This window comes from Bombus huntii, unplaced genomic scaffold, assembly GCF_024542735.1.
Source record: "Bombus huntii isolate Logan2020A unplaced genomic scaffold, iyBomHunt1.1 ctg00000111.1, whole genome shotgun sequence".
Taxonomy (NCBI): domain Eukaryota; kingdom Metazoa; phylum Arthropoda; class Insecta; order Hymenoptera; family Apidae; genus Bombus; species Bombus huntii.
This window is the reverse complement of record NW_026099364.1, coordinates 67,165-94,813: the sequence shown is the minus strand read 5'-3', so window position 1 is coordinate 94,813 and position 27,649 is coordinate 67,165. Positions and strand designations below refer to the sequence as shown.

Here is a 27,649-nt window from a genome sequence, read left to right as displayed (position 1 = left end):
ACTGATAGGAAGTATTTTATCGATACAATTATGAGTTTATTTGATTAAAATATCTAACGTAGTGTCTAGTCACCAAACGAATTAGTAGATCAGCCGTGAACAATGGCAGTAATTTGTATAATAACAAAGGATAAGCCAAATATAGCAGAATGACTCATCGGCTAGCGGGAGGTTGTGTCTAATTATCAAAAGCGAAAGAAATATGAAAGATCCTAGTTTGTAGGACTTGTTGACAATCAATGTCAACAATTTTTTCGTTTGGTCCATAGAATGTTTTGAGTGGGCTGTATTTCGACACACGAAATTAATAACGTAAATAAATCTTATATATTTGTTTCAAGAAATGATAGCTTGTTTGTGAGCGCTATCTTTAGACAGGTTGTTGAAAACTGGATGTTAATTCGGATTTTATATTTTCAATAACTTCGCATGAGTATTTTAGTCAAATCTAGCACGAATCGAACAGGTGAAAACAATCTATACGGCGTTCGTGCTGAGGTGGTATGGTGATAGGTGCGTAAGGAACTACTCTTGGTGTTTTTAACGAACAATAGTTTATTTAGAACTAATCAACAATCAGAGTTAACAATTAACAATTAACAATTACACTTAACAGACAACTGGTAACAACTAACAAATAACGATAGACACCGAGAGATCATTCGACGCGTTGCTATGCAAATAGTACCGAGGAGTTACACATTTAATGGCGTAAGACAGACTGCCTGTGCTTTTGTTTCGGATCGCGCAGATTCTTCCCTTCGTAGCCCATCGATATCCCCCACTAGCGTGCATTCATTAGATGTGCCGCCAGTGCTGGCACGTGTATGCTCTTCCGAGAATTCGGCGGAAAGAGTGTGAAGATATCGATGGTACATTGGGCACGTCGGTGTTGCGCTTTGGCGGCGTCGCGCTTTGCATCCGGAGCCGTTGAAAAGTTCCGTGGCCCGTGCCGCCACAGTGCTTGGCAGGTTTTTATTTTGTTTACCTAGTGGATCGGTATGATAGAGTTCGAGACATGTGGAAAGTACGGCTTCCAGGCAAGCAGGGGCTGATTCAGCGCATTAAAATAAGAAGAAAATTTCGTATAAACGTTTTCGAGTAGACGCTTGCTTTGTGTCACAGTACTTTCTTACCTATTTTTAGAGAAATTACTCGAATCGACCAGTTCCAGTTTCTATGGAAACGCGAATGCGTCGCGTCATAGATCGTCCATCTTGTTCGAACAGCTTACACGAATTTGTCGAAAATTTTGATCGTCACGTCAACTAACGTTTTATAAGTAAGAGATTTTAAACGTCCCCGTATTTAATAATCGAACGGATTCGGATCCGAAGAGCGTATTGGTCCGGAAATAAGGCCAGCACGATTTATCTATTTTCCAAGAAATCGTTCATCTGTGTAATGTTTAGCATCGCAAAATAAGCTATAAGCGGAACGTATGGTCATATTAGGCATATTATGTTATATAAAATTTTCTTCTTATTTCAGTATTCAGAATCAACCTCTGCCATATTTTCCACCTGTTCTGATTCACCTTGTATAATATATAAGAATGATAATTGCAAATATATTTATATAATAACTCTATGATAAGCGCTTAATAATACATACAGTGAACTTGTACAGAGTAACGTTTGCTGACTGTCGGAGGCACATTGTTGCTGTCTATGCAAAGACAAGTGCCCATTTCTTGTCGAAGAACTCCAGTCAATTCTAGCGTTTCACCCACATAAGTTTTCAACGCTGAAACATGAAAATATATAATCGTTATTTTTTAGCTTTGCCTCTATTTGATCTTCATCTTATCTGCTTACGCGCTTAATAATAGAACTAGGTTTGGTCTACGTAAAAAGTAACTTCTTTTTATTAAGACTCATATTTATTAGGATTTAATAAGATACAATTTATTAAGATACATGTAACGAAAGGCAGGAAGTAGTAACATTTTACGTGAATTTGCATGGATCGAATATGCTGATGTGCTTACGAATAAGAGAGTATTGATCGATAATTATTAAAACCAATTGTTTGTGACATGGGAATAAGCAAAAGTCATTTTTAAGTTTAAAGATCTTTAGTTTAGTATTGAAATGTGTTTAATGTATTTTAGCAAAAGTAGATAAAAGAGGAATATTAAAAACATTAAAAACTTAATATCTAGTTCTTGTATTGTCCAAAGTTGTGTTTTGAAGACAAAATTTGACAAAAATGATGCATATACAAATGCTATCTGTGGTCATTAATATATTTTTTCGTTATCGACAGAACATTTTCCCTTGATTTTATTGACATATTGGATTAATCACTTCTTTAAGTTACTCGTTGTTGAAACAACATCAAAATCGTATATTGTTTCATGCTAAAAAATCTACTAAATCCATTGACAGTGAAACGATATTTCGTATACGGTTCTTACAAGAATTATTATTATTTAAGACTTAGGAAAACGTATATACAGTAGCCACGCACATGTCACGTAAAATAACAAAATAAAAAAGGAATTTGAGGTAAAAAATAAAAAAAGAATACTTTATTTTTTTTCTAACATCAATACACTTTACAATCTACTTCCGAACTCTAGGCGTGACTTTCTAAGACTGACTCTTATGATTTTACTTTCGATCGGATCCGATTACTTTCTTTTGTCATCCCTCAACATCCCCACCGTCCATGCATTTGCTAGGCGTCCGCGATCGTTGCCACGTGCTTTTTCTTCTAGAACCTTCGGTGGAAGGACCGTTGGGATGTTGATGGTTCATTAGGCACTTCAGCGATATACATTGTCGCCGAGTGCTTTATCTCTATCGTGAGTCCGTCGGATTTGAAGTATGCCGGTCGTGACACACACTGTGCGTATTTCTGGCGCGCGTTTCCGTTCAGTGACAGTACTTCGGCGGACTGGATTGCCGAAGCGAAAGGGTTAAAAAAATACGATAAAATCACATGTAGCTCTCTATTTGTCTAGTCGCTTTTGTAGCAATATCACTATGTCCTCTGACATACTTGAGGTTTCTTACAATTCACAAATTAAATGAACAACTGTGCAAGCGAAATCGCTGCTGTAGAATCCCCGCTTCTGTAGAATCAGTCGTATGGATTTCAAAATTTAGTGTGTCGCCGGGATTAGCGTTATCCAAAGTACGCCACAGGAATAGAACATAAAGATATTTCTCAAAATTTGTTATTGCTGGTATGATATTGCTGAAATACAAGGCTGCAGTTTCTTAATGTCGTCAAAACATTCAGTTCTTTTTTGGTCAGTCACTTTTCGCGTGTGTCACGACCGGCATACTTCAAATCCGACGGACTGACCATAGAGATAAAGATGTGGCGGCACTCGGCGACAATGTATATCGCTGATGTGCTTAATGAACCATCAACATCCCAACGGTCCTTCCACCGAAGGTTCTAGAAGAAAGAGCACGTGGCAACGATCGCGGACGCCTAGCAAATGCATGGACGGTGGGGATGTTCAGGAATGACAAAAGAAAGTAATCGGATCCGATCGAAAGTAAAATCATAAGAGTCAGTCTTAGAAAGTCACGCCTAGAGTTCGGAAGTAGATTGTAAAGTGTATTGATGTTAGAAAAAAAATAAAGTTTTCTTTTTTTATTTTTTTACCTCAAATTCCTTTTTTATTTTGTTATTTTACGTGACACGTGCTTTGTATTGCTCTGTCGAATTTGAAAGTTTCTATTACGATAGCGGATGGTGCGAAAGACGCAAGTTTCTAGTATTTTAGAGATGTCTGAACGTCAGCTGCGTGATTATGTAACAAAAAATGGAGATATCCATTGAAATATTTTAACACGCAAGAGATTTCATGTTAAGACAATACACGCAAAGTAAATACACACGAATATAATAGTATATCCCTTTCGATGTCATTCGATTTTTGTGTCATTCATTTTTTCCCCGATATATTTGAGCGATTCGAGATAAACAGGATACACTTCTAAACAATTCCTCTCAAAAGTGGCAGGAATTAATATTTTTTCTACTGAAAACAAATAACTCTGGAAATATTGAAAATGTAAAAGAATAGGAAGCTTAAAATCCGTTCACTTGTCGATGCAATGAGCAGAACAATACATATTTGCGATAATAAGAAGAATATCTCTAATGATACTTTTAATACATCAAAAGGCAAATACTATAAAAAGATTCGACGCGCTCTTTGAATACAGCTACTATCAAGATGTATAAACATTAGTACACATAATTAGCCTAGATCGTGTCGAAGTAGTAAGTACGTATGTACTTTTGACGAATTTTTAAATTCAAAATTCTTTTGAAATCACGTTTAAAATACAGTTATTCTTAGAATATGATTTAAAATATAATCTTCTTTTTACTTTTTGCGTAATTTATTACGTAAATCATTACTAAAGAAAGTTACTTTCCAGTTGTGTTACAAAGTAATCCACTTTGTACACAGGTATGTAATAAATTGCCAGAAACTTTGATGAGAACGAACTTTTTATTAAAAAAAGTGACATCTTTCATGTATGATTTCCTCTTCAATCTAATATTTGCTTGGTAGTAGTATATCAAATATTTTTGAGCTAAAAGTAAGTAATAAATATTCGGTAGGTTTATATGCGGAATGCATAAATAATTGTTATGAGTATTGAAAGTATTACATTTTTCTGTCTACATCGTTTCGGTTCAATTTGGAAAATCTTATTCTGCGTGTGCAATTAATACCAGCAGCATGTCAACTCTAAAGTTTCATATCACGAAAAGAGTTTATGCAAAAGACGAATAAGAGTTAAGTTTGACATCGAGTAAAGAAAACCCAATTTGAAATTGATCTAACAGTGTTTTTCTAAATTATTTCTAGGTATTGTTCAATTTGTTCTTTTCTCAATATTGTTGGATTTAATTAACGCAGCGTCATATTTACGCTAATATCTGCTTGTTAAGCATAATTTTAATATATAATAACATGATCTATAACTCTTTACAATTTATATTTTATCATGGCATATGTTTTAGAATATTCTCCGGCTTCTTGTAATTTTTATTCATACCTATTCCACGTGTATCATGTTTTCTTTATTAACTTGAAACGTTTTACACGCACAGGTGTACGCGAGTACTATCAATTACACGTACATACAGAACTTCCTCAAGCTAATATTATCAACTCTAGAGCTATTAATAAATGTTCATAAAGGGGATACTTCTTCGCGACATGTAGTTTAATAGTTTATTAACACATTGACTGCCACGCGTGTTTTCAAAAAAATCTGCGTCAGGCCACGCGTACAGCAGTACCAAGCGTTCTCTGCTAGGTGCTCCTATCGATATTTTAGTAATGCGAATCGCTCAAGTGATGGTCTCAAGAATGATCTTTCGTTTCGCTTGTTCGCTACATTAAAACCGCTAGCTGTTGTCGAATATAACGAAGGAAAGTGTGGTATAGATTATTCCGATCAAATGGTTTCTTATGCCACCACAATTAGAAAAGGAATCAAATGTTACAGAAAACTTGGCATTCAATTCCTTCTGGGAATTTCTGTTGTAAACGCTTTGACGGTTTACAAAATTGCAATAAGGAAAAATATAAATATTGGAATATTGTTATTCTATAAATTTATTATTATTATGTTATTTTTATTTATTATTATTATTTATTATTATATACTGTTATTTTATAAATTCAGAAAGATAGTTATATCCACTGTATATACTACGTACATATATGTATAAAATATATGATTGTTTAGGAATATCTCTCTACTTTAAACTGTTACTAGCAAAGATACTTTGCAAGTAGCATTCTTATATGTTGGATTACAAGCTATTTCAATTAGCCTTGTAGTGAATATACTGTACAATATTTGTAATTTTAGCGAATGTCGTGATATTGTTCTGTAGGAGTACCAAAACATAGTTATCTTCTATTAGCAAATAAAATTCTATTTTTGATGAAATTTAGTAAAAAATATTAAAGTATCCGAGGAACAACTTCTTTTGCCTGCAAAAGTCACTTTGAGCAGGTGAAATCGAATCCTCAAGATTTTGATTAACTTGTGATGATCCGAGATACAGTAAAACTTTGCATCGCTCTATTGAAAAATATTTGTGCGCTAGGAATAAATCTCGAGTAAATAATGAGTTTGCTATTTTAAAGATAAAACGTGTAACAGGCATTACATGTAAGAAATACAATGCGGGCAAAATAACAGCTCACTTAACATTTCTGTTAATTTCTAAATACATAGGATTTTTCACCAGATATTAGCGCTTTTATTGGAACAAACAAATGAAAATTAACAATTCCGTGTAACATATTTCGGAGCCATATTGATCTGATATGTCAAACATATACATTGATATTTCGAAAATTAAAAATTATTTTCTAGAGTTGACATGTTGTTTTTCAGGTAAGTAAAATGTTTTTTAATGTATACTATATCTAATTTATTAAGTGTAATTACCAGTTATTTGCCCCACTTTTATAATTTCCTTTGTATATTACATACATTATAATCTAAAACGTATTTGTTCAACGTATTTGTCGTCTAATACCGATGATTTAGTCATAGACCGAATTTCTTTTACCTGTAAGTTCAATATTTTGGCAACTGAGACTAAATTAGAAGGTGTCCGTTTAATTTTTCTTCTACCTTTTCCCATAGAAAAATGTCTGAAAGTCCAAAACAGAAAAGAGAGAAATGGTCAGAGGAGAACATGAATGGGGCTTCGAAGCTACTCCTCAAAAATAAAATGGCCCAAAGACAGGTCACTGCAGCTTTCAATGTTTCAAAAACGACGAATGTGAAGTCTGGGCACACGTCGAATGCGCAGATCAAGAAAATATTAAGTATTTTCCATACGATATACATAAAAATCAAATTTGAATAAGAATATGTATACTGACATCTAGAGGACTTTTTTAAACATTATTAACCATTTAGAGCAAAAGATCAAATAATTAAATAATTGATCGGTACTGGACGACAATTTTTCGTTTCCTAGAAATTCCGACATTACTATTCTTGCACATTGTCAATTCGTCAATTCGTATTATTGAATTTCATAAAATTAATTTTCCTACTTTTATCAAGTTCCATTTGTGCTATAAAGTCACTTTGTAAATTTTCATTTTTACCAACTCTAGCACAAGGTACTGTGCGACTCTCCCCTGCATCTTATTTTGTATGTGATTCGAAATCCAAATTATTCGATATTTTTCATACCAAACTACGATAAAGATTCTTAACAACTTCTGCAAGATTACCTATACTAGCATTTATGACGTTCCTGTCTCACAAGATCAATAACCAAGCCTTTTCCTCGATTCTTTTTCTCTGATGAAACGTTAAATAGTTTTCTTCCTTCTTTCTGTCCGGATGAATTTTATCTTTTTCGTAGGTCATTGATATCTGGTCGCTTTTTTAAATTACTTTTTCCGTAGTTTTCATGTCACAATAAAGAGATTAAAAAATGCTGGATCAAAATTCTTAATGCTTTTCTCACCCACTCCGTACTGTTATCTTTCTGTTCATGTTCAAAATAGCGAATAGAGGTACATATAGAGGCGAATACCTCTGTGTTTAGTCTATTGACACCCCCTCCCTCTCGCCCCTTGATGAGGTTGACTCGTGTTAGATTACAATATCAGTTTGCCTAACAATCAGAACTACATGGAATTTTGGGGATATACAGGCTGAGTCTTCAACAGCAAACCACCTGAATAATTCTTTCAATTTTTTAAGACGCAGGGAAATGTTTGAAACAAAAGTTGTTTGGTTTCGAGGAGGCTATTACGCGATGGAAAAAGTTTTTCTCAGATGGACGCGTTTACGAGTTTTAAAGAACACTTTAATAGGCTTCGTTTTTTTTTTTAAGTGCAGCCGTGTAGTTTTGAATACCTATTTGTCCCATTGTTGCTCTTTTGAAGACGGATTTAAATATCGCGGTCATTTAAGGTCACTCAAGGTCATAAAACGTAGTAAAATAGTCCAATCGAACGTAATGTTTCAATATTCCGAAACAAAGGAAAATGGATTTACCATTTTCAAGATAAGCGGCCCGTTTATAAAACACCATTAAACTAGGAGACGCAATCAATTGGAGAAAAGATAAATTTTCTGTGACTACTTATCGTACTCGAATTCGACTCTACATCTTCGTTACTTTGTCGAAACTGATAACATTAACAAAATATTTAAAAAATGTCAAAATCGGCGGTATCTCCTTTTTTTGTAAATATTTACCGGCTATTGAATCCATTGATTCTCGATTGCCTTATCTGTTTGCTTGTGTATATCTTTTATATGTCGGAGATGAAAGGAAAGCCGAAGCCTTTCCTTGGAAATTTTGGGAACATCCTCTAGTACGTTAGCCTAGATTTTATTATACTTGTAATTGCTTAAGATTTGTAATAAGCGAGATTGGGTTCGAGGTGACAATCGGTCGCTGAACGTAGCCACGGTCACGGGATGGATGTTTTATCTAACGGAGGTCTGGAGTGGTTGTATGTGTTTTCCGAGAAATGTGGTTGTGGCGGCATGCGGCCTCGAGAGCGGGCCTAGCCACGTGTGATGTTGCCTCGGAGGTGCCGATGCAATGGGACATACATTGTATTAGTAATCAAAACTCCAGGTAGAAATTGCCTAGCAACGGCGTTTGGAACTTTCTCGATGCTTCCAACGAGTGTGCCTAGCAACGGCGTTTGGAACCTTCTCGATGCTTCCAAACGGGTATAGAAAACAAAATGCAATCGTACAGGGAGAAAAATCTCCACGAGGCTGGCATTCTTGCGATTGCCTTGGAGAGTGATACATCGAGCATTTTCGACGATCGCATTTGCGTCTAAGTTAGTTTCGCTTAGTAAGGAGTTATCCCGGTGACCGTGGATTCGTTTGAACTCAAACATTGCTAATAGTATTATTTAATTTAATTATTCGTAGATCGTATTATTCATTAGGCTTAGTGTTTGTTAGACTTATTATTAGTTGTACTTATTATTTGTTAAGCTTAGTGATAGACCTGTATATACGTGTAAATAAAATCTCGGCTTTGTGAAACGATGGCTAGTCCACATGAAGAGTCGTCGCGCGCCCAAAATTCGAATCGTGATCCGACATATATATACATAGATGGATACACAAATAAGTTTCGTCTATGGCGAGATCAATTTAGCCACCTGAGTAACCAGCTATCTTTCGAATCAACAGATACAATACCGATACAATGATACGACATGCGATGTACATACTCGAAACGTTACAGATTGAATCAATGAATTAATGAATTAATGAAGAGTAGCTGCTAATCATTGGTAGGATACACGCTTGTTAAAGATCGAAGATGTCCCTGAATTAATTAGCTTTGAAATTAAAAGGTTAGGTATGTGGGAGATTTTGCGTTTGAGGAAAATTATTCGAAGATAGCAATATGGTTGATGATACGGAAGTGTAGGGGTAATAGGGTGAATGCACCGAGCAATGTACAATAAACAATTGATAATTGGTAATAATGTATAAATAATTCGTAACGATTAAGAATAGAAGCAGATAGTAATATTTAATTAGAACCCATGTTTTTTGTTTCAACTTCCAATTTATGTTCCTTTGATAGCAAAAACTAAAATAGAATTGATTATAATAAATTTTGAATATAGAGATTGAAAATTGAAATGGTTTATCAATTGGGCTGATTTCAAACTAATCTCGTAAAAAAGTTGTAAAGAGGGGAAATATAGCTTTAAGAAATACGCAATTAGTCGAGTGTTTACGGTACGCGCCAATAACAAGACAAGCTTTTGACTTTTGGAGAAGTTGACTGTAACAAAAATATATTATATTATATTATATTATATTATGTTATATATTATATTATATATTATAGCTATAATTTTAGCAGATACTGTTTATCTATTTCGTTTTGCGTGTATTAACGTCCTCATGGTGTATCGTATAGTAATTAATGCATCAGATTATATACATATCGGTGTTTGTAGGTAACACGTTATACAGAGTGGAGAAGCAGCATCAAATTGTCACGATTGCAAAATAAAATGAGTGAACGGCTGGTGAACGAGCAAAATACTCGTACAATAACAAGTGAATGTAAAGGGAGCTCTAAATTCCAAGAAATTCCATTTTATCAGCCGAACAAAATGTATAATCTGATAATGTTTTGAGGATAGTAAGTTAGGCAGGCGAAAAAAATAGGTGTTAACGATCAAGTATAACAGATACAGTAGTAAATATTCAACAATTTTTCAACCGTAATGTATTTATACACAAATCTGCGTACTTTGTATCAAAGTTTCTGTTGAAAATGACAACGTGAGTTCGTGCTCGCCATCCATATGCAGATGCGTTAGTGATAAGAAATAGTAACTAGAGGATGATGCTAGTTACAATCGATAGATTTAATCGATAGGCTTAAGATGCTTTTTTGTTTTTATCCCTAGTTTTTGTAAGCGTGTGCAATAAAGGCTTTTTTTGGCTCAGAACGGTGTAATAGATTTATCCATTCAATAAAATAATAACTACTCTGATCTTACCTCTGAGTATAGAAATAACAACAGTTTCGATACATATATTTTTATGTACAGCATGTATAAAAAGTGTCAGGGCGTATAAGTGTCCACTAGCGTGATTTCGGAGGATCGGAGCCTCTGGATCGATTGATTCATGCAAAATTTTGTAAAAATTGACGTTTGCTGGCACCGTATGCTACTTAGCACGAGGATCAAATGGAACTTTACTGGGAAAGTATATTTGGATACCATGATGTGCAAGATATTATTCTTGTATATGTAGGATTTGTATACATTTTAATCAATTTACTTTTTTTAATCAATTTAATCCTCATTTTATCAATAAATCCAATTATTTTGCCATCTATCTCTATTACCGACTATCGAATTGTTCGTTGTTCCAAAAATGTGTTGCGCGCAATACTGGACACTATTAAATAAATTTTCATTTAAATAATTGTTTAAATGTTAAAAGACAAATAAATTATTTGCAATTTCAACAAGTTTAAATATATTATTTAAAATAATGAGATTAATTGTTATTTACAAATTTTATTTTCTATTATTCTAAAAGAAAGCTAATAAAATCAGAATCTTTGTTTGAAAGTCTTTTTTCACACAGTAGATAATTCTGTAATAATGTGAAATCACACTGATTGCTCCATTCTGTTTATCACGGGCTATCCCACCTGCTAACGAAAACTTGTTGTTTTCTCGTTAATGTCACATTGCTTACTTTCTACCTGACTGCGAAATATAAACTTGTTGCGAATAATCTCGATGTAAGACCCAATGGAATTTCAACGTCATTTCTCCAGAAAACGGTTCAATTGCGACTCATAGCTTATTTTGAAAAGTTGGCAAGTTGGTCCTCGCGATGAGTAGACGTTTGTAAAACTGTATCATCTAGAGTTGTAGAATTAGGTTGTAGAATCCGGTCAAATAAGTGTATTTTTTATATACTCTGTACATATACAGGCTTTTCCAGAATAATTCCATACCGCCAGACAGGATAAGACGTCAAACAAGAAAAAAAAAAACATTTTTCATTTTTCCAGCTTATTTTTGCGCGTAAACTTTTTTTATTTAAAACTAAAGTTTGAAATAGTTGTAGATACTCTGTCACACTGAACGTATTTCATTGTAAGCTAGCTCAAGCAGAAACAAAGCCTTATACAAGAAAACTTCATCCTCTTCCTTTGACTTACTTTTGCATACAGAAAAATCTGCAGTCTAAGTGTGCTATCCTGAGATTCCTTGATTATACATATCTTTTCTAAATTTTTCGTTTCTGTTAACAAAACTTCCATAAATGATAAAGTGCAGGTATTCCTAAAGGAAAAAAATGTAAAGAAACTAAAATTAACGCCCAAACACCCAAAATTTCAACATTAACCCGCCATATATATATTGTTAAATATGTAAATTCGCACGTTCGTGGGGAGACGCGATCTCGAGGAAGCGCGCCAACGGGAGTCGTAAATTCCCGTTGCAATTGATTAATCGACGCCACGAATCGTTCGATCCCTTATTTCTTGTGGGATAATAAGGGTAGTTAAATTGACGATAACGCTGCTATTAACAGGTTATTATATATGTCGGAGATAAAAGGAAAACCGGAGCCTTCCCTTTGCAATTTTGAGGAAGCCTTCTAATGCTTTAGCCTAGATTTTATCATAACTGTAATTAAGCAATTGTCATTTGTAATTGTTTGACATTTGTGAAAGCGAAAGTGGGTTCGAGGTGACAACTGGTCGCCGAACGTAGCCAGGGTCACGGGATAAACGTTTTGCCTGACGAAGGTGTGGATCGGTTGTATTGTTCTCCCTAGAAATCACATAGAATTGTACTTTAGAGATGCTGATATAATGGGACACACGTTGTATTAGGAATCAATCTCCAGACAGAAACAGGTCGTCCCATATAACGTAATACGTTATACCGTCATACCATATAACGTATTACGTTATAACGTTATAACGTTATAACATATAACGTAATACGTTATAACGTTATACCATATAACGTAATACGTTATAACGTCATCCCATAAAACGTAATACGTTATAACGTCATACCATTTAACGTAATACGTTATAAAGTTATATCATGTAAAGTAATACGTTATAACGTTATACCATATATCGTTACATATGTCACGACCGGCATACTTCAAATCCGACGGACTGACGATAGAGATAAAGCACTCGGCGACAATGTATATCGCTGAAGTGCCTAATGAACCATCAACATCCCAACGGTCCTTCCACCGAAGGTTCTAGAAGAAAAAGCACGTGGCAACGATCGCGGACGCCTAGCAAATGCATGGACGGTGGGGATGTTCAGGAATGACAAAAGAAAGTAATCGGATCCGATCGAAAGTAAAATCATAAGAGTCAGTCTTAGAAAGTCACGCCTAGAGTTCGGAAGTAGATTGTAAAGTGTATTGATGTTAGAAAAAAAATAAAGTTTTCTTTTTTTATTTTTTTACCTCAAATTCCTTTTTTATTTTGTTATTTTACGTGACACATACATCGACACTCTGTGTTACCACAGATTTTATACGAAATAGTGAAATTGGAAATTGAATACTGTATTCAGAGTGAAAATATAATGCTATATGGAAATGAAATAGCACTTCAAAGACTTGATAGATTTCGTTAATAAAATAAAGCAAAATAAATCTTTAATTCACTCACTACGAATTTATGGTATTGATTAAAATCAATGAATGTAGAGTTACTTCCGATTAAGGGTACAACTGTTATAAATTAAGAGCATAATTACATTGAATTAATGGGAAAATGTTGTTATAAATTATTGGTATAACTGTTAAGAATTAATGATGTAATTGTTTTAGATTAATGGCTTAAATGTTATAAATTAATGGCTTAGAAGGTATAAATGAATAGCTTAAATGTTATAAATTAATAGTTTAAATGTATAAAATAACAGTTTAAATGTTGTACATTATTGGCTTAGATGTTGAAAGTTAATAGCTTAAATGTTATAAATTAATGGCTTAAATGTTATAAATTAATAGTTTAAATGTTATAAATTAATAGCCTAAATGTTATAAATTAATAACTTAAATGTATAAAATAACAGTTCAAATGTTGTAAATTAATGGCTTAGATGTTGTAAATTAATAACTTAAATGTTATAAATTAATAGCACAAATGTTGTTGAGAATTGTGGATCTTTGAAGTCGAAATAATGTTATAAGAACACTAAATTTATACTGAGGATTAATTTTAAAATAGTAATATATTTATTTCATGGACGATTTCTTATATATTCATCGATACATACTTGCACGCGTCTCAGCACTTTCTTCTATACCCGACTCTTAACCGACTGAACAGTTTACATTCATCTGTTTTCGAGACGCCGCGCACACACATACATCCACACGCTGATGTTCACATACAAGTATCTCTACTACACATTTAACCCAGTCCAACACAGAAAATTATACATATCTCAACAAATGTTATAAATTAATAGTTTAGACGTTATAAATTAATTGCTTATATGTTATATATTAATGGCTTAAATGTTATAAATTAATAGCTTAAATATTATAAATTAATTTCTCAAGTATTGTAAATTAATGGCTTAGACGTTATAAATTACTAGTTACAATGTTGTTATTTGAAAATTTTTTTTATTTACCTTATATTTAAATTCTTCTTGGATGTTCACTGTCCGGAATTTCAGGCACGAAAGAGCTCGCGCGCGACTTCCGCGTTCCTTATATATCTTGACAAGGTGTCGAGATGTCAATCAAACGTTAACGATCTCTTGACATAGCAAAGGACGGGTTTTCCATTGTAACAAAATCAAATTGAACAATTTCTTAATTTTTATCGTAAATTGGCGCCTTCGACGATTTAATACGGTATCCATTTTTATCATTTTAATAGTTTCTACAAACTAAGACTAAATTCACACCTCCTTGATACTAGTTTTCGACTATCAATTAGTTTGAACAAAAAGGGAAAAGAGCCTAACGGCAGTCGATGACGTTACTGTGAAATATGTTATGGTATTTAAATAATCAGCCAGATAAAATTCATATTAATCATTATATTATATTATTGATATTCGTTCATTTACTCGTGCTAATTACAAAATAAAATGTTCTCTTTCCTTGAATAACACCTACATCACCGTCTGCGATATTTAAATTTCTTATTTAATGCTTATTTAAAAGTCAGGTACCTTTTTAATTCCTCTCAAGTTGAACGAGTAAATTTACTCGTTATAGTTGTAACATAAAATGGCTATTTTCTTCAATACCACTTGCATCGCTGTACGTGATACAAATATTAATTATGTATCGAATAATATGTACCAATTGGCTGTAATCGCGGTTAGGTATTTCTTCGTTTGATCTATCAAGAGATCTATTAGGCTATTAGCGAAAGACTTATTGATTCCTCAAAGATGTATCTTAACTTAAATCTTAAAGATTAACTAAATGATTATATTTGATTAGTATTCGACAGTGTCTATCATATTCAGCCATCTTCTTTTATAATTGATACTGCTCGGATCAATTATTTTATAATAAATTGCAGATTATGCCACGGTATATTATAAGATATTTGTCTATAGCTCTTTTTTTCTAATTCATTGATTTTATTATTAGTCTCGTTGGTTTTTCCTGCGAGTATCTGCTGTACGTACATTGGAAATACATAATGGATACGTACATTATATATATATTTTAAAATATAAAAATAAAAAATTAACAATACTATTATAAATATTGCTATTATAATTAATTAATAATAATTTAATTAGATAATTAAATTAAAATAATTTATAAATATTTAACGTAATAAAATAAAATTTTTTAATAAAATTGATAAAAATTGAATTATCTTGTATATAAGTATATATTAATATATAATTATTAATTTTAAATATATTAATTTTAAAATCTTTATACATACATTTAATTTTATAAAAAAATTAAAATATAAATATAAATATTTTAACTTTAAATTGAAAAAATGTATTATATATAATTAAATATTTATATATAAAAATTAATATAAATTATAAATATTTTATTATCTTGAGATATATAATTAAATTATTATTAATAATAGGTAATATTAATTTATAATTATTTATTTATTTATATATATATATACGTCGGGTTTACATTAGAATTAGGGTTAGGGGCGTGAAACGAATCTTCGTTTGGGTTACACGTTGTCGTTATGCAATAGAGAAGACATTGGGTAGTGCAAATACGATTACCATAGAACCGGACAAGTAACCGTGGTAATTAGATACTCGAGAAACTAATGACAATGATCCTAGGTTCAATAACGAATCCGCGGACAACGGGACGGTAGTCGTACGCACTCGCAAAAAATCTAAGTCGGATTCTGTGTTAATATTCGCTGACCGTAAGGAGTTAATCCTTTTTTGTCGATGAGACCGCAAGAGAGAGAGAGAGACTTTCCGACCCGGTGATACCCCAGAGGAAAAATATGACGGGGTGTGTCTAAGGACACGAGATCATCGGATTCGTCGGGGACATCCTACGTTCGGAAAGTAAGGGAAATTGACGTTGCTGCTAATTGGCCAATCTCCATATCGGTAGTTAGAAAAGGATGCTAGCCGCCCTTGAGGGAGGGTTGCTAGTGGGAGACGTCGTTCGTGGAAAAATAGGTCTCTCCTGTCTTCCCGTAACTGGGACAAAGACTGTGTATCTGTTGAAGGATTTTAGGTAACTAGATATTAGTGTTTATGACGGTCCTCGGGCTAGCCGATCACGTACTGTGGAGACGCGTCGACATCTGGTAAACATCCTGCCCGGAGAATAGGATCTGCGTGTGGCGAGCTACGGGACAGAAACCGTTGGAATGTTTACTGCCATGTACCGCTACAAATCTTTCTTTTAAGGAGAGCTATAGGATTACTTAATGCCTTTGTTAGATGGAGAGTTCGTCCCGTTGACCGTGTGACACCAATTACCTCTCAGAGAAAAGACAGCGACTCCCGACTGTCGGACCCCAACGCCGCGACGCATCTTAGTCCCCATCAGACATAAGGCCCCAACCCCGACTTTCGGACTCCTTGGAATCCACACCAAACCCCCCAACATCCCCAAGCCAGGGTGTATATAAGCCGAGACTTCACCCAGCCCGGGGAGTTCTCGTTCTAGTTGCTGTTCTTGTACAACACCCCTTTCTCTGTTCAACGTTATTCTACTGTAAGTGCCAAAGTCATAATAAAGTTCGATAAAAGAGAATTAATAGTTGGGCTACGACTCAGCTTTCTTTTCTCTCGCAACCCAAGTATCCATTTTACGTGACATTTTGGCGATCCGTGCCAGGATCCATCAACTTCAAGAAAACGAAATTACGCATTTCGGCATACGTGCATCATTGAAGATTGAGGGATCAGCGGACCTCTGCAGATCAGCTCACTTTGCGTGAAAACGACTTCTACGGAAAGCGGACTACGGTCATCACCAAAATTGAAACTGGTCACGAAAAGAAGAATATTCAGGTAAAGAACTGGATTCTTTTAAATATTATCGTACTCGTCGCAATAGCTTCGCTAGTACAGACTCCAACAACAGTACAATAACCACTATGAGCAAAAAATCAGAAGACACATCTTCTGTTAGCCCTATGGCTACTGGTGTGGATCCAAGTATTCGGGCCATACTAGACGCTATGCAGAAGCAGAACGAAATCAAGTTAAGAAAACTGTTAAAGGAGACTATTAAAGCAGCGACTAGTCGGAGTTATCAGGGTAGTTTAGTTTCTAATAATTTGAACAAAAGCTTGGAGAAAACAGACGTTACTGTAGGAAATGAAGAAATGGTTTTGAAAGAATTTTCAAAAGAATTGCAGTCTAATGTAGAAAATTCTTATGAAAAGAAAGTATCAATTGACACCGCTTCACAGGATTATATTTTCATTAAAACAGACTTAATGTTTGATGTCAATAGCTCAACAGAATACCAGAAAGAGTCTGTGAAACGAAGGAAAGAAGATATTGCAGTATTGTATAATGATTTGTCACCATCTTCGTCACAAGATACTCAAAATTTACAAGAATGGTTTGACAAAAAAAGTAAAAGTTTAGGAGAAGCAGAAAAAGATCATAACAAGAAGGATAATATTTCAATGAGAAATATTTTGGACGGCGATACAAATAAAAAAAACCAAATTGAAACGAAGGAATTAGAAGCAGTTAGTAAATCAACTGCTGAAAATGATACAAAATCAATAGACAACGTTGAACAAAATATATCATTAGAATCCATACAAAAAGCAAGAGATAATGCTTACAATAATGAACATTTGCTTATAGAAGAAGACCAAATGATGACAGCGAAAAATGCGTGTGACACTACAGAATCAAAAACTTCAGCAGATCTTATGTCGAGAAAATTAGATGCTAATACACAAGAGAAGTCTTTAGAGAATAAAGATGACAAGAATCCATCTCCATCTATGTTAGATAGTAGTAAACGGAGCAGTCGTTATAATGTTGCTGCAAAGCCTGCTACTTCGCCAAAATTTGAAGATATTGTTTATAATCAAACCAGACAATCAAACACAAATAAAATTTTGCGAAGCGCTTTAAAGACGAAATTAATCGAAGACAAGTCTGAAATAATTAATAAACAAAAGGCATCGGAAAATGTAGAAAATAAATTTGCCAAAGAAGAAAAAAGAGGTGTTAAACAAAAATCAATTTCAGATAATGAAAACGAAACAACTGATACTCGTCAACGAAGGGAAGTTCTTTTAACGAACACAGCTAGTGATAGCGATAGGTATAAATCTGTAGAAAATGATAATGCAGTAACGGGTGTAATAGCAACTGATGAAGCGAAACATAGAGGCAGACCTAGGAGATCGGATAAAGTCGAAGTTAAAAAAGATGAAGATACAAGGAAGATCCTACAAAATGAGAAGGGTGGATTAGAAGAACAAAGAAAACTCGAAGAAGATACAAAAGAAGAAACTGCAGAGACAGAAGTCAATTCAAAAGGTATATTAAATAATAAGTGCGATTTACTTGATACCGAAAGAGCTATTGAAATTAATGATACGGTTCAAGATATTAAATTTACTGAAGGTAGAAGCCGCACTCAAAATGATATGGAAGATGTAGTAGAAGATTCACAAGAATTATCTAATAAAAGTAAATTATCAGAAATAAGGATTGCACTTAACAAAATTGAATATACAAAAACTATTTTACGGAATAAAAAGAATTCATTAGAAAGAGAAAGAGGCGTAAGGGAAAAGAAGAAAATGTACAGACAGAAATTATTTAAAAAAATATATCAGATGATAAATGTGATTTGCTTTAGAAAAAAAAAATATTATCCACAAACTACATTAGGAATTTATCTATTTTAGTGAGGAGAAAGAGAAAGGATAGAGGAGTTGATCAATAGACTGTGGCTTTTGAAGCGTTTATGAAAAACTTACAATTTTAATAAAATATTCAATGTAAAGTCTTTGTTATAATATTCAAATAAATAGATGAAAAAATACTGAATTTGCATAATTACTCATGGCTTATTGATCAATCATGCGACTCGTTCAGAGGTAACTCGAGTTGTAAAGGCGACAATTTATTAAAAATGGTATATCTGACGTACGATACATTTGCTCATGTTAAACTATTTAAATAAGTATAAAAATCACGCGAAAAAAAATCTACTGAAAATAATGTTGAACTAGTTAATAATAATAAATCATATAGTGAAACACAAACCTTAAATCAAGATTTTAAGTTCAAAAAAAAAAAAAAGAAAAAAAAAGAAGAAAGAAGTTGATAAAATGACAGCAACATGTAGCAGCAGGCGAGAGAAAATAAGCCAAATTTCTAAAAGAAGAAACGATGCTCAAAAACTCGAAATTTCTCGAGTGGATATGCTAAACAACGAATTTAATGAACAGTTGAAAGAACGTGAAACAGCAATAGAAGACTTACATCAAATGTTAAAGCATCAATCGGAAATTCATAAAGTTACCTTAAATGAAGCAAGTTTGAAAATAGGAGAACTCTCTGATAAAATTAAATGTTTTAAAGGAAAAGATAGCCAGATACCGAAACGTAATGAATTACTCGAAGAAGAACAGAATAAATGGAGAAGTTTAGAAAACATGATTACAGAAAAACTTGAAGAAGAAAAATCCCGTTAGGAAACAGCTGAAGACGAAGTGAGAAAGCTTTCCAAATATAACGAGCAACTTCTAAAAGATTATCAAGAAATCCATAAAAAAAAAGAGAGAGAGAGAAAGGAAATACGCTGAGGTTGTTCATCATAATCACAGGTAAAGAATTAAACATGTACCTCAACTGAAAGATAAAATCAATCGACAGGATTTATATGCGAAGAACATAAGAACACAATATATAGAACAGCACAAGATGATCGAAAAATTGAGAGCAAAAGGAAAACGTGTGCATAATAAAGGTAAAGAGAACACATAATGTATCTCCACCAGGGGCATGATCCAAAATTAAATAATAAAATAAAAGGTTTTGTTACTGAAAAGTTAGAGAGATTTCATGACAACAAAAGCATTGCCTGTGCAGAGTGCAGTGTATCAATGTGCACTAAAAATGCAAGCAACGTGACGATTACTTTTAGAACACCACAAGCACCACGAAAACACAATCAAGACCAAACAAGATCAAGTTCAAAAGTGAAGTTACGCGAGCTTATTACTGCTAACGACCAAAAATTGAATTACGATCCCGAGCATCAACTCGCTGATCCTCAAGTAGAATGTTCCGACAAAGACAGGACGACACAAGAGTTCGAGAAGCACATAGAGGACATGAAGGAGGAAGTGAAAAAATTAGAATTGCAACTCGACGAGTTACAAAAAAAAAAAAAAAACACACACACACGTAAAAAGAGTTCAATCTTTTGAAATACAAATTGAAGAACTAACAATAAAATTAGAAGAAAGAACATAAGTCACAAATATGAAGTTGACTTGCTGGAACAAAAAAAAAAGGCCAAACTTAATTCATGTGTTAGTAATTCAATGGAGGAACGTGAAGCTGGAGCTAAAGATGCAAAAGAGATAAAATGTAGTTCTTGAACCACAAGGACAAATAATCTGCCCTTCAATGTGAACTAGACGAACTAAAGGGTGAATATGAAAAAGTGGGTGATTTTGGATATAAATATGAAGAAGAAACTAATAAATTGAAACTGGATTTTGAAAAATAAGAAAAATGATCCTTGTCAATGAAAATAAATTTGAAATATTGCGTAGGGTAGAAATTGAAGGTAAAGGAAAAGATATGAACGAACAAAATAATTTTCTTAGAAAAGAACTGGAAAACGTCCAAAAGCTTTCCAAAGATGTTAATAATCGCTTACTCGAGGCGAACCAAGAATTAAAAGATTCACATAGAAAACACACTCTTATTTGAAAATTGAAAGAAGAAAAAAAAACATCAGGAAGAATTAGGTGATATAATAAAACTTCATGATGAAGAAAAATATAAACTGATACAGCATTGGTGTTCTGTAGAATGTCAAACTGCCATAAAGGGTTACATTGATGGAAAAGTGCAGTAAATATTTAAATAACAATCCATGACTTCTTAAGTAATTGTAACAATCTTGATGTTTTACTATGGAACAACTAGATGAAGTGCACAGTGACATTAATAAAGTAGAATCATCGATAAAAGTAGATGTATCTTCTTCATTAATATCAGAATCAACGACTGATATTATAAAGAATGTGCATGATATTCCAGAAAATCAAAAAAAAAAAAAAAAAAAAAATAAGTCACAGGAATGTACAGATAATACAATTCAAGATGGTTTAGTAGTAAATAAATGTGATGTAACAGATTTAAATAAAAACAAAAAAAAAATTTTAAAGTAAGGAAAGTAGTGAGACAGACAGCATAAAGAACGCTGCGATTAATGAAGTAGAACAAGAAATAATAAATAAGGACCCACAAATTGATGATCAATATAAAAAAAAAAAAAAAAGATGAGAAATTTCAAGAAGAGCAAGCAGAGAATACAACTGAGATTGGAGATCATTCAAGATATGCAGGTGACACATCTTTAGATAAAGAAAGTACGAACGATGTTGAAATATTTAATACAAATGAGGGTGAACAAAACATTGAGAAACACAACGTTTATACAGTGTTAAATATAGATACAGTTAGTGTTACTAATGCTCAGTGTCAAGCATTAATTAAAACACTTGGTGAAACTTTTGATGATAAAGCCCAAACATTGCATCTCACGGATACAGACACAGATTTGTCTAAACTAGTTGATAGTAGTTCAGAAGTAATGGTACTGACTGTAGAAACTACTATATATTAATGATATGAATGAAAGTACAGAAGAAAATATTGTTTTAACTGTACATGAAAAGGATGCTGTTGTAAATTCCAATGAAGAAAAAAAAATGTTTCTGCAGAACAAAAAGGAATGAAGAACGCTGAAATTGTAAATGAAGAATTTAATTCGATAGGTTAAGCACGAGAAAGTGATGGAACAATTATAGAAGTAATTTCAACAGAAATTGTGGCTCAAGAAGTTTCTGAAAATTGTAGCCAGAAATACAATTATGACATATTAAATCATACAAAGACAAGAAACGATTCTATAACTCCTATTACCTCAGGAGTAATTAGTGATCTAGAAACTGCAGATGACATTGATATTAAAGAAAAGAATAACAAGAAACAACAAATGGAAATGGCAAGATTGATCTTTTGATAGTTCACATAAAATTAATGTAGAAAAGAAAATTATTCATAATAAAATTGTCGTACTTATACATGTTGCTAATACAGAAGGAAGGAATAAATCTATAAGTGAAGCAGATAAAGTGCGCATAACTAACAAAAGAAGTGTCATTCAGGATATCTTTGATGATTGGGGCATTGAAAATGCAGAAGATGACAGTCAGTCGGTATCTAAAGCTCCAGATACTGTGGAAATTGAATTGAAAAGTTTACTAAATGACACAAAAACACGAACTATACAGGAAAGCACAGTTGTACTGGTTGAAGAAGAAATTACATGCATGGAAAAAGAACCAGTTGTAGATGCTGAAAAGGCTTTAGAAGTTGCTAAACAAAACAAAGAAATGCAAGTATCAAAGGAACAACTGGATAACAATCAAACTATAAAGAAACAACAAGATAGTATAAAACCATTACTCAAAGACCACCAAGTCATTCTATATCACAGGCTGTTAGAAAGTCTACAAAAGATTCAACACGTGATACTGCGGCATTTCGTCAAACTTAGCAAATTATCCCTATTAATCGTAGTCGAAATTTAACCAGCCAACAACCTTCACAGGTTGAAATAGCAAAAGCATATACCACGACGAAGAAGAACAAGTACAAGTCGAACCAGTCAGAGTCCAATTCCATCGCTCCATACTGAGGAAACACCAAGATTTTGGAGGACCAAAATCAATCTAAAGAGGGGGGTATGTGACATCAATCGCATCTCAACCTACATCAGTGATAATACATCGACACCCGACCTTCGGACACTTTTGGACACATCACCACCTTATCATCATAGCATACACCAAGGCTGTGACGCACCTCCGTCCACATCAGAGATAGGATATGGACCCCCGACCTTCGGACACTTTTCTACATCATAACCTACACCTAGCCCCTCAACATCCTAAAACCAAAACGTATATAAACCGAGACTTCACTCAGCTCGGGCAATTCTTGTTCCTCTTCTAGTTGCTGTACTCATACAACCCCTATTTTCGGGTTCGGTGTTATTTTGTAAGTGTTTATAATAAAGTTTTATAAAGGAAAATAAGTAGTTGGGTTACGACTCGGCCTTCTTACTACCACCCAAGTACCAACTTTACGTGACAGGAGCCGCCTCGGACCTAAGACTGATAATATAGGACTTGGGTTAAGTAGTAGAAAGGTAGTCGCGATACACTGTGTGGTTTTTAATAGTTCTTACACACGGTGTGTACGCGAACCTTTCCCACCAAACTAGATTAAGAGTGGGGCCGCTCCACTGGGATACGTCGCAAGAGAGGGTAGGAGATCCGACCGGCCTTGGATACAGTGTCCGGCCGTGGGAGGGAGGAATCCGTCTTCAATGTCTCTGCCATGTACATAGCTTTGTTTCCCCCTCCTTCCATTGTGTCTAAGGCATGAGCCTGCTAGGTAAGCCTTACTGATGAGTCCACTAGCAGGCTCTGGACGAAACACACTTTTTTTCTTCTTTTTCTCCGTCTTCCTTCATATATCCGTGATAATTGTAGGCTGCTGGCTGTAGATGTCGCTTGCCGGGGTGTAGTACTGCTGTATTTCCTTCTTATTTAGATGTCGTGGAAGAAAAATCGGACTTTGGAAAAGTACGAGGCGCCGGGATTTGAACCCGGGATCCGAACGTTTGTACTCTATGGCGCTAACCACTGCGCTGCCGTCGTCCGACACTAGTTGGTTTCGAGTGGTGAGATTTGCGTTCTCGTGTGCCGCCACGAGAGGAAATCTCAGTGTGGGTGTGCTTTCTGAACGAAGAACACGGATTCGTTGTTCACACTTTTCGTTAGGAAAGTGAGGGTGCCCATTGATTATAGCCAACGTTAATGAATGAAGATAGGAGGAGGAAGCCTCCTACCAACGTGGCTCGTGGGTGACATTGTTTATTGGAAAAATAACTACCCGCTTTCTCCGTTATTTGTAAGAGTGCGCAATAAACCTAAGCATTGTTCTAAGGACCATCCATAAACCGAAAACAGTTACAGGGTTAGAGATTCCTTCAAGCTATTAAGATTACGTCAAAGGATTAAGTTTATAGTATATAGTATGTAGTAGATCAGTATATAGTATAAAGTTTCAGACGGCGCACGGACCATCGTACGCGCCGTAACATAGAGAGTTATAAGAATATACATAAAATATAATTAAACATCGCAAAAGTAACTTAATTAGAAATGACTAGAATGTATGATGTATAATATAATGAATTCAAATTGTCTAAAAAATATTACAAATTTATAGAGATTTTACTATAAAATGTTTTTAACAGAAGCTGATACAGTTATATAGCATTTTCAAGCATTTACGAACATTAATGTACGAATTTGAAATTAGCAATATTGAAGCGCGGTACTCGGAAAGACGAATGTACATGGATAATTGTATGCACTAATCAACTATACGGTTATAATTGCATGCTTGATAGAAAAATATCATCGTAAAATTGATATGATTTCATGGAAACGCGTCTAACTTGGTATCTCGAAAGTATCTTAAGCAAACTAATTAGCGTGCCTGTTATGTCTTGTAAAATGTAAATTAACATGTAACAAAGAAACCTTCATCAATTTGATTCGCTTCAAACTGCGCAAATAAGTAGTATAAATAATATTTGTGATAGATTTGGCATCAATTCCATGTTTCCTTTAATATTTGCCTTTAGAAAGTCCAATTCGTTTCACGATTATACAAATTACTAAAAAAATGTCTATATTAGTAATTTATTTATTTTGCATTAATCGTGACATGTTAGTTGCATTATGTTATATGTAAACTACCACAGAGGAAAAATGATAATCTTTCAGTTATTAGTTTTCTGATTTTAATGTCATTTTATGAGTACTTTAACACGAGGTACTTGTAAATGAAAACAACCAATTAGGTCTAAAAACATAAGCCTGTTACCAAGACTCTTATTAAATTGAACAAGCTTTTCAAAAATCGAACGTGTACATTAACGCGAACTTATTATTTGACTGATTTGACTGATTTGACTGATTTGACTGACATCCGAAATTGGTGAGATCATATGAAATTTTGCTTTTCGCGGTTCGGTGTATAAGAACGCGTCACCGATTGCTCAACTTTCGATATAAAAAGCGCATCAAGTCTACCGGATTATCCTACAGACACGCATTAATTCGTAAGAGTTAGTCATCATCTGGATAATAATTATCTGAAGAAACTTTCAACGTGAAAATATAAAATTTTCATTGATTACATATTGCGTTCGCCATAATTGAAAAAATGGTAAACCTTCGATCTCATCTTTCTAATACACATTTTCTTTACCTCGTGATAAATAAATTCTTGGAAATTTAGGAAAATTTTCAGTGATCATTTTAAGGAATTTGACAAATTTCCAACGAGACTATGTGACACCGTTAGGTAAAAGTGATTCAAATGTAGTAGCGATATTAAACGAGAAATCTATAAAGGTGTCATTAGAAATTCTAAGAATGTCTCTGCATCTTTATCTTAGGTATTACGCCAATAGTTTTCATTACCGTGATGTAATATTTATCATGCTTATTTTGTACGTAAAACGAATCGTTGGAATATTCCCGAAGCTAACGAAGCATTTCCCAAAAGTTAAACCGAAGAAATTAACGCGAATAGTTAAGTGAAATTTTTCCATTAACTTGCTGACCAACCGGCAAATAAAAAATCATAAAAATTGTTTCAATGTGTTGAGGTCACGCATAACTTCTTTTTTCATTGACGATTACCAAACAGGTAAAATTTCGAAATTGTACGAAGGCCACGTGACCAGATCGTATTGGAATTTGAAGTGCATGGAAAAAGACAACTCGAAGTACAAACCTTGAGCTGCACTACTCGAAGTACAAACGTGAACTAATGGATGCAGAAAAGCAATTAACGCCAAACATCCGAACAACATCTTGGAGCCCGTCATTGTTCTGAAATAAAAGAAGTGACGAATTAAAAAGACGCAGGACTAATAATAATAAAGGAAACTTAGTTCGTATTATAAATTGAATTTACATCAGAAAAGAAGCACGATCAAGCGAAACAGATCGTAGAAATGACAAATATCATCGATATACGTTTCAGTGTAATTTCACTTTTGAAAATTATTTAGTTTAATACGATCATATTCATCGCTCTGAAACTTTCATTGTGCTGCAATTTGTGCTGCGTCTTTTTAATTTCTCTATCTTTCTGTGTTTTCGGAAAAATTACTTGAAAGATTAAGAATTGCTTGCCTTATTTTATTTTCGATTAGTTAGGATTTGATTATTCCAGGTAAGGTTTATTATTTATAACAGGTTTTATCATTTAGGAGTTTGTTATTTTAGGATTAGTACCTTTTAGGATTTCTTATCCTTCGAGTTTCTGTTTCAGATATCTAGGTCTATTTCAAGATGTTTTATTACATTAGGATTATTTATTCGATTAAGATAATTTAAGAGTTTCACAATGTACAAAGAAATAATCGCGTGAAATTTAGATTTATGCTTTAAACGTATTAAACACGCGGTAATTTCAATGTCTATAGCCTCGAACGTGTTCTGATTAGTTGTGTCATTGTCTGTGACATTGAAATCACAAAAATCCATTGCAAGTGTGCTGTCATGCAATGTGGATGTAATTGGGTTTTTTGGGTATTTCCTGTATCATCTGATTTGTACAGTACTATTTTAACGCAAGGACAGGAAGCTTATTATATATTTCCCGTCCATTATTTGAATCGTTGTGAAGTGTAACGAATTATATTCGATTCGAGGAGATGTTAATGAATTACCCATTTCATATGTAATTACATGGAAATAAAAATCATTGCAAAAATAATTGATCTAATGACAACGGAATTTCCAATATTTTTTTGTTTCGTTACGTCTTTTTCATAATATATCTTTTATAGGTACGTGATTTATTAATCGTTCGAATGGAAATAATTATTCGTATAATATTCAAATGATTCTAGCCATAAAATAAATTAAAACGATACCTGTCAATGATATGCAATCTGCGTATGACGTCAACCTCGATCTATGCTTATACAAGAAATTTTATCAATCAATGACTAGATATACAATAATCAAATATTATAAAATTTCCTGAAAACCTTTAGGTGTTAATATCTTTAATATTTGCAAGTTATTGTTTAGCGCTAATTAGTTAGAATGTAACAAGTGGTGTACCAGAATTGAGATAACTAAGCCACACGAACAATCTTATTTAGATCTTTTTAATTTTTTAATTCTCTTTTGCTCTAATACTTCGTAAAATTAATCTTCATTAGCTACTACACTTCATAGAATAACAAGAGATAATTTTTCTTATATAACGTTTCATTCATAAAACCTATCA

General features: G+C 33.6%; 1 long non-coding RNA gene across 1 annotated transcript; it reads right to left on the bottom strand.

Annotated features, from left to right (window-relative positions):
* Positions 1–374: 374 nt before the first annotated feature.
* LOC126877038 (uncharacterized) lies at positions 375–15,173 on the bottom strand. Its single transcript, XR_007694694.1, has 3 exons — positions 14,183–15,173; positions 1,615–1,746; positions 375–988 (listed from the first exon to the last, which is right to left on the bottom strand). It is a non-coding gene; the product is annotated as an uncharacterized LOC126877038 (long non-coding RNA).
* Between the last annotated feature and the right edge of the window lie 12,476 nt (positions 15,174–27,649).